Consider the following 9327-nt stretch of genomic DNA (forward strand, 5'->3'; position numbering starts at 1 on the left):
GGCTTTCTTCAGAGCCTGGAAGACTGGGCAGGAGGCTGGAGATGGCAAATGGGATTTGGCTCACGGTTCATCTGGCACAGTGTATGGGTTGTGGGCCTGCAGTTAAGGCCAAGATTCAGGTCTGATTGTGTCAGGTTTTGAATTAATGACAGTAAGGATTGAAGACCAATGTTTATCCTGGGAATTTCAAGGAACTTGGTGCTGATGCAAGCAGCAGCAGTGAAAGATTCATGGTAAATTATTTGGTAGCTGGTGGTCGCCAGGCTGTAGATAGCTAAAATGGGTGTTATGCTTAGGACATAGGGCAGAAGAGCTATAAGAGTTTGCTTTGCTTCACTATGCAAGGTTTAAGTCTCTGTAGCAGTTTTCCCATTTCCTTTTAATAAAATACTTTGGAGTTGGTCCTATTTCACCCAGAAGGACTGCAAAGCTGTCCAAATGTGAAGCTCATGGGAGCAAATACATCACTACTGCACCTTCAGAAACAGATAAGAAGAAAGCTTCATAAACCTGTTTTATGAAGCTTTTGCAAAATCAAATAATGGATGAATTTACACCTGTAACCCATTTTTAAAAAGTTCAAGGTGACAAAACTGATATGAAAAATTTAATAACTGCAGCAAGCAGGTTAGTATTGAATTGATTCACCACTTCTTATTAGTCTTCAGCATCAATGAAGACTTAGTCCCACTTCATACTAAATACATGCAGAAAAAAATTCATTATGACTATTTTTAAGCTGAAAAGATATTCCATCTCTGCATTAAATCTGCAATGTTTTCCCCAAGGTGTTAGTATTCCTTGGTTTGCCCCAGAACAAGAAAGGAAGTGTAAAAAAAACAAAACAAACCTAAACCCAGAGAAAAAAAAACAGGAAAATAAGACAGCTTTCATCACCTTATAGAATATCTGCTAATTTCTCTCTACAGTACAGTATAGATGTCATAAGACAATATAAAAGAACAAAGTTTAAGTAAAACTTTTATTCAACTCTTCCATTTAGTGCATTTTGAACGTAATAAGTGGAAATTAATATGATAATCACAAGGAAACAGGAAACAAATTTATTCAGGAACTTGATCAACACACTTTTGTTCAGAAAATAATAATGCAGCACTTGAGGAGAAGGGTTGGCATTTAAACAAAAGCTGGATGCATATGAAACAATGTTTTAAATTTGTAAAAAGGTGGCAATCCTTTTTGCTTGACTGCCACACATAGAAGGTGGAAATAAATTGCTTTTTTAAACCAAAAGACATTGTCTTTTTTAATTATTGCTCATACAGAGCTCTAGGTACACAAGCAACAATATTGTTTCCTTAACTTAGACCATTTCTTACTTCTTTTGAAAAGGATCCTTACTTTTATGATTTTTAGCTTCCATTCAGAATATAACAGTCAGATAAAATTTATTTGCTTTAAAAGAAGTATTATGCTTTTGGGTTTGTTTTTTTTTGGGTGAGAGGAGTGAGTTTGTTGTTTGTTGGGGGGGTTGTGGAGTTTTTTTGTTTGTTGTTGGTGATTGGTTGGGTTTTTTTATCATCTGCTTTAGTACTGGATAGAGCTGTACAAAATTATCATAAAGTAAAAAAAACTTCTGGTCTCATTCCCTGTGAAAAAGAATGCATAGAGAATCCAAGATGATAACAGTGCTCTACAGTAAATTTAAGCATATTGTATTCAGTTTCTGTTAAAAACTCTAGCAATTTTGAACATAAATCACATGAGAAATGCTGTCTTAGCATTCTTCTTGCTCAAAAGGAAACTTGTTTTTTTATGGGTTTTTGTGAATTCAGTTTACATCCCCATGTGTGTATTATGTACCAATACTGAAAGGCAAGGCTACTGCAAAACTGCTGAAAGAGTTAAAAGCCTTTGTGTGATCCTCATATGAGAAGAGTGAACTACAAGCACCAAAATGTCCTCTCACTGCTCTGAAGGACACCTTTACTAAGGAGATGTTATAAGTGTTCAGGTTAGACCTCCCTTCATCTCCCCAGTGCCATGTGAATATCAAAACCAGGACCAACTGCAAATTACTCTTCCTCCTGTTAGTCCATTCTTGGATCTTTTCACTCCTCAGGGAGCTCCTGAGGTTCTCATAAACAATTTTCACATAGTTAAAATACCCGCCTGGCTCACTTCTAGACCTTTCCTAGCCTCAGAGAAAACTACATGTATACTCTGATTTCTCTTTTCAGAAAACAATCACTCCTTTTCTGTTTCCTGAAGAAAGCTTTTGTTTTACAGTTTCAGCAATACCATCTTTTACAAGGAAAAGTGAGAGAACATGTCTGAATATTTATTGACAGTAGAAGTGGTCCAACACTACAAGAGAAAAAAAAAAACAACTCTTTTTTTTTTGTTCTAAAATCCACTTCTCCTCAGCTTCTTTTCTCTGAAAAATGTATGTCTGCTCATTAACTTGTCATCAACTTATGGAGAGTATTAACAGGACAATTTATGACAATCCCAGAACATCAGACCCTCTCTCCCTATAGATAGACATTTACCCATACCCATTAAGAAGCTTTTTTCTCCAAATCTGGTACCCAAGTTTCCAGTAGTAACAAAGATATTTCAGTTAATTTGAAATGTTTCCAGATTCTTTATGCCTTCCCAACCTCTATAATGGCATGATGCTCTAAGAGGAGTCAGGACTTTCTAATGTTCCCGCTCTTGGGGGAATGCAACATCTACTATTTCTCACCATGCAATCAAACGAGGGACCAGAAAAGACATGAGAGAAAAGTAAGAATAAATTTATTTCAATACATTACAAATATTATGTTATGAAGAATACATTACTACATTGGGAGAAAAACATAAAGAAAAATTACAAAAATACACACAGTGCCCTTTGGATGCTCTGTTTGGAATGTCTCCTCTCTGATTGTATGGCAGACCCAAGACCTGAATTTAGTGGAATATTTTTGCCATGACAGAAATTGTGACCCCATTCTTGAAAGAGCTGCACTCCCAGGCACAGCTTTCTTGAGTGAGAACTACTAATGAAGAAATAATAAGAAAACTGACCTGAGTGTAAATACACCTTTGCATCTTTCCTGTAATCTTTAATCTTGGTAGTTATTTTAATATAGAAAATTTTCAACTTCTCTGCAAATGAAATATAGTTTGTTTCCTAAAGAGTAGCCTGTTGCTGGATTGCTCTAGAGGAGTTTAATATTTCCCTTATCATCAAAGAAACACATGGTTACACTGGCTTTTCTGTGTAAACTGAGCATGACAGGTAATTTTTTTAGAATTTGCACACACAAGCTCATTTCATTACATAATTTTTCTAAGTTGTATACACTTGAGCTATTAAGCTACTTAAGCTATAGTATAATTGCATAACATTTCTATTGGCTCTAACAATTACATGTGATCATGAATGAGAAAATGATGGAGGTAAGGCACACCTTTATTAGCTGTATCTTAATCACAGCTAGTCTTATTCCAAATACGACCTTAGCAAAATAGAAAATTTTAGTTTTTGTAAGAGCTCTTTCTTCTGTACTTGTCAAGTACATGGACCCAAAACAAATTTGTCCCCAAATTCATTCTACTTTTCTCTGTCTTACCTCTACTTTCTTTAAGCTATCATGTAGAACATTTCATCTTCTATACCATGAAGAAACTCATTCTAGCAGTCACAGGTTAAGAAAAACACAACTCCCTCAGGCAGATGGGCTCTTTTATTTATCCCTTTCTGGCTTTGAGACCAATCCAGGCTCCCAGAGTGGTAAGGAGCAAGCGTGGCCTGTCTCCCAAGACATGGTAAGCACCACAGAGATGACCAGGATAAGCCTGACCTGGGGCTAAGGGTGCTCCTTCAAGCAGCTTAGGAAGACATTGGAACGGGCACCACAGTTTCAGCTCAAGTCCAGCAATTCATTTAAACATCGTGAGCAGTGCAGATAACAGCAGGTTAAACTCTTATCCTTCTCTGGTCTCAGGCCAGCATGAGGTTTGTATGATTGAGCACAAAGCAAACAAAATGTCTGATTAAACGTCAGAGTATTACCAATAAAACCAATCTGACACAAGGGCTCAAGACATCCATGCTTCTGTCATTCAAGTTGCCCTATATCACAGCTGAGTAAAACAGGGCAGAAAAACATAAGAAAATGAGAAATTCTGTAAAGTCTTTTAACTGAAAAGAGATAAATATGTAAAGATATAACTAAAGCAATGTTTAAAAGAGCAAGGTTTTTCCAGTGAACAATCCCCCCTTCCCCTTATTTTTAATACAGTATTACATCTCTGTGTTATTAAAAAGGAAATAAGCAGTGCATTTCTTGAAAAAGTCTGTTTTTATCTGAAAAGACTATTTTTATCAGAGAGAGAAATTTAAGTCTGAAGCAAGCAAATGTTATCAGCTGCAAACCACTTAAAAGATGATGAAGTTCCACAGCATGTGTGGGTCACTGGAACAATGGTGCATACTAGGGGACAATCTAGTACACCTCTGCCTAAGAAACATGGTTTTATTTTGAGTATGCAGTGATCTATTTTTTTTTTTTTTTAAGAGCAAAGAGGACTGTTAAATTGGAGTATCTTTAGCCATTCCTAGTCAGCAGCTAATTCACTAAAACATACAGAATTCAATATATTTTTCCATTTTCATGTATGCAATCTGACAAATTTTCCTTTTCAAGGTGCCTCTAAGAGATGAAGTCAGCTCTCTTACTCCACAAAAAGGGCTTTGTGGAACTGCAGTGCAGCGGTTACAAGAAAGTAAAGTATGCCTTTGGAGTTGTTTTTCCAACGTTTTTTTGGACTGTCTATGAATTAGTAAAAATGAGTATAGTGTTCATCACCCTGAAAATATCTCAGCTTTCAGACTTTTTTTTTTGCATAAAAGAAATATTAGTATTTAATATTACAATTAACTTAAGACTCTGTGATTCAGCTTTATGTAAATAAAATCCATGCTTTTTAAGAAGTTAACATGTAGAAGACTAAGTCTGTAAAGCAAGAAAGTCTCTCAGTTTACTTGAACCAGCAGAATTTGACCCAAATTATTATTTGCCTCTCACATGGATCTTGTGTTGCTGAAGTGTATGAAAAGAATTTCCAAATCAGCAAGCCACAACTATAATTTGCCAGTATGTGGCTTCATATCAGGGGTTGCAAAGAAATGTTTGTTTTTATTCTGTGAAATATGGATGTCTCCCACAAAACTCAGAACTGCACATTAATATAAACTTGGAGTGAAATAATCAAAAGGGGCATACTTAGTAGTGCCAGGAAATGAAACAAACCATAAAATCTGAATAAATTTTCTTAGATGTATTACTCTTAAACTTCATAATGTTTAATAGCTGGAAGCTATTAAAATAGCATGAAATAATCTAATTTGATCTTACCTTTAGATTTTACCCAGGTACTGGTAAATATAAAGTATAAATCTGTTCATAAAAATGTTTCCACTCTCAGATAATTAAGCTGTATGTCCCAAGAATAGACAAGGGTTTGGCTCTCCATAGTGACAGATGCTAGCTAAGCCAAGATGAATGATATCAGCAGGCAAACCATACCGGTAACTGCTGAAGGAAGCAAAAGTTCTTGTCTGCCCAGAGACAAAACTCTTTCCCCGTTCTGAGAGTATTAATATGAGCCTAGTAAGCACCTCAGCCTTGAAAGTACCTCAGCACAAGTACCTCAGCCCAACTTTCCTTCTAAAAAAGAGAATTAGTCCTACCTGGTAACTCTTCTGCAGTTGTGCTGCTGTGATCCTCCTTTGAACCATCTCAAGGAACTTCAAGGCTGAGCAAGGACAACTAGAGAAGCACAGGAGAAAGATTAAAAGTGTTTGGAAATTACCTAACCATCGGTTTAGCAGCATCTCCTGTTAAAAAAGAAAAACAAATTGGGGAATGAATAATCAAACAACTGCATGACTGAAGTAGCACTCATCATAGTTGTGCTGAAAATAAATTGAGTCAGATCATAGTTTCTGGGAAGAGTAACATGCTTTGAGAGGGTAACACTGTGCATAAGGAAGAGGCAGCAGATGCCATATATATCCATCTTTTGTAGAGTTTTGGACACTTTTTCACATATCCCTAGTTTGCTTATGCAAATGTTACCTACTCTAGAGGAAATATGCACACTGAAGGTACAAAACTGTTAGAAAACCTATTTAGAAGTAGCTATCATTAATTCACTACCAATGTGACATCTCCAGGCGTCTGCCCTGGGGCTGATACCGTTAGATGCATTTGTTCTTGAAGTGGGTTATGAAGTAAAGAGGAAGCTTTTTAAACTGGCAGTTACACCAGCCTGTGAGGAACTGCAAGCATTTTGGGCAGGAGGGCTATAATTCAAAGTGATCTTGACAAACAGGAAATAAGTCTGAAAAAGGAGACTGAAATTCAGTAAGGACATGTGCAAGATGTAGATGCAGAGCAACAAGCGTACAGAGAAGTTGGGGAATGTTTAGCTGTCAGCTGTGATGAAAAGGATCTGAACCTCCAGGGCTGACATGCTGTATGTGAGTCAACAGTATCAGTGCCAGTGGTAAAAAGCACACATGACTACCATGTAGGAGATTGATAAAGTTGTTATTCTACCTTTTTCAACTCTAAGAGCTTACCTGCAGTACTGTGTTTAATTCAGGTATGTTTTAAGAGAGATTTGGACAAATTCCAGAGCCTAACAAAAAGCAACAGGAACGGCTGAAATCTCTAACACATCATCTCTGAGGATAGACCAAAAGCACTGAGATTGTTCAGGCTGAAGAAGAGACCAAGGGGAAAAATTGTTTTAGTGTTCAAATTCTGAAGAATGCTCCTCCTGACTGATGCATAGAGGAAGGCAATAATCTACTGTATTTGCAGGTAATAGTCATAATATGCATATGAATGGCAGCAAAAAAAGGCATTATTAGTTGATTCAATTGTCCCACTCTACTCAGCACTTGACAGGCCACACCTGCAGGACAGTCCTGATCCCAACGAAGAAAGATGCAGACAGCCTACAGAAGGTCCAAAGAAGAGACACAAAGCCTGAAGAAGTTAGGTCTTTTCTCCCTGAAGAAAAGAGGGCTCAGAGGGACCTCATAGAGTATTACAGTACTTAAAGGGTGTCTACAAGGAGACCAGAGGATCTTTCTTCACAAAGAGCCACATGGAAAAGACAAAGGGCAATTGGTTCAGGTTCCTCTGGGAGAGGTTTTATCTCTATAAAACAGAAATTGTGAAAGCAGTCAATCACTGGAACAGCCTCCCCAGGGACATGGTAGAGGCCCCACTACTGGAGGTTTTCAAGATGTGACTGGACAAGGTGCTAGATAAGCACATCTAGGTAGGCTCCCTTTCACGTGAAAAGTTGGACCATCTTTTGAGGTCTTTTCCAACACATGCTGTTCTATGAACTTTTTCAGACCACAAGTAAAAATGCAACAGCAAACAGTGGGTGAAGAGGATGTGTAAACTCCAGCTCTGGAAGATTTTTAAGAACAGTCTGTGATGCTGTGTACATTATTTGCCTTGCCTTAGAGAAGCCAAAGAGATTGCAGGTCACTTCAGAGTCCTGTGTTCTATGATTCTGGGGCAAGCATATCAAATAGACTTTTCTCTACACAACTCTTTTGATTAGTACCAATTGCTGCAACTACTAAAAGTGGTAAGTAGAAGTAATACAGTGAGACTGTATTGAGTGAGGCTCAGAAAGGCAGGCTGAGAAAGGCAGGCTCTACCAGCTTATTGAAAAAGAAATAAGTTTGGGTAGTGCAAACAAAAGATGAGAGCTATGAAATATCAAAATTACATAATAATTCCAAGTACAGTGAAAAGCACAGTGTGAACTATATGCAATTTCATAACTATTCACTAGTAACTGGACTTATATATGTATATAAGAATGAAGATTCAAATGTATTCCAGCTTTATGTAATAATGCAGAGAAGTGAGCTGCAGTGGGGAAATAGAAAACCAAACCCATTTAGAGAAGGTGATTCTATAAGCTGTATATGAAAGCCTGAGTGAGTGGGTAATACAAAAATAATCTTTAGTTCTTTGAGGATCTGCAGGCCCAAGTAAGAGAAATGATCAAGAGATCAGAGACCTACCACGAAAAAGCCGAATAATTGAATCAAGAGCTGAAATGGAGAATGATAGAAAATTACTGTATTTGATAGGTAAAACCAGACTACCTATGATCTTAGGTAAAGACTGATAGTAATATGACCTAAGCCATGAAACAGTTTGAAAAATCATAAAAATACCTATCAAGAAACCTTGCTTATCAAAATACCAAAGACATAAGTTAAAGTATCTAGTAAGTATTTCAGGAGTAAACCAATTAACCTTGATCCTGCTATTTTCCAATACTTTTGTATTATGTAATATGTTTTCTATTTGAGTGATTTATGTACCTCCATCTGAGATTTTTGTCCCTGATGTGGTCAGGTTGCTATGCCCTTGCTTTAAAAAGCCTTTCTGCAATGACAAGAAACCAGCAGCAAAACACATAGGTATTAAATTCTTCATCCTGAAGCGAAAAACAAGCAACCAGAAGAAGTAGCTGCCTTTAGATTACCTGGATAAACAGGAAGAAGATATAGAAAGGCTATACGAAGTTGCATCAGTTACAAACACAGAAAAAAAGCGGCAATACTATGTTAAGTACAAATTCTGTCAGTGTTCAAAGAGTAGACAGAAAACCCTGACAGAAGAACATCACACAGAAGGAAAAGTAGAAGGATCAAGGACAATTACTAGAATTCTGCTTTCAGAAACAAAATAGCTGAGTTAATAAATGTAGAATGAAATGAGAAACAGAGAAAAGAAAAACTTTTCACCAATAATGCTTTTTATAAATGAAGTCATGCCTATACTCAGAAGGTAACAGAATCAAGATAGGCATGTAAGTAGGAGTTAGAAAATGTACACTTGCTAAAAATGTACATAGAAACAATAGCTAAAATAGGTATTCATAATGAATTGTGACAAGGTAAAGGTATATTACAAGCCCCTAAAAAGATGGGATTCTTAAAGATCTCTAGGGGTGGAAACAGAAGGTTGTAAGGTTAGTGAACACTGAAAACTGAATAGTAGAAAAGTATCTTCAGTCAATTCCTCATCTCTTTCTGAACAGTAGAGGCAGAACAGAGTCTCAGATGTTGTCCATGTTGAGTATCTGAATTGCAGGATTTTTTAAAAACTACAAGCATCTTTACAAGTAATTTGTGTTCTTACTGTGCACAGTAGTTAAGGAGAAACATGTTATGAAAAATAGTGTTCTGTTCATTTTGCTTTCAATCATCAAACCATTTAGACATTTCATTAGTAATTCACTAAGTTTCATTTTGAGTTCATA

General features: G+C 36.7%; 1 long non-coding RNA gene across 1 annotated transcript; it reads right to left on the bottom strand.

The window, feature by feature from the left end:
* Positions 1 to 1075: 1075 nt before the first annotated feature.
* LOC131577464 (uncharacterized) lies at positions 1076 to 6285 on the bottom strand. The gene is made up of 3 exons (XR_009277213.1): positions 6177 to 6285; positions 5708 to 5786; positions 1076 to 2328 (listed from the first exon to the last, which is right to left on the bottom strand). It is a non-coding gene; the product is annotated as an uncharacterized LOC131577464 (long non-coding RNA).
* Positions 6286 to 9327: the final 3042 nt, after the last annotated feature.

Source organism: Poecile atricapillus, chromosome 3 (assembly GCF_030490865.1).
Source record: "Poecile atricapillus isolate bPoeAtr1 chromosome 3, bPoeAtr1.hap1, whole genome shotgun sequence".
Taxonomy (NCBI): domain Eukaryota; kingdom Metazoa; phylum Chordata; class Aves; order Passeriformes; family Paridae; genus Poecile; species Poecile atricapillus.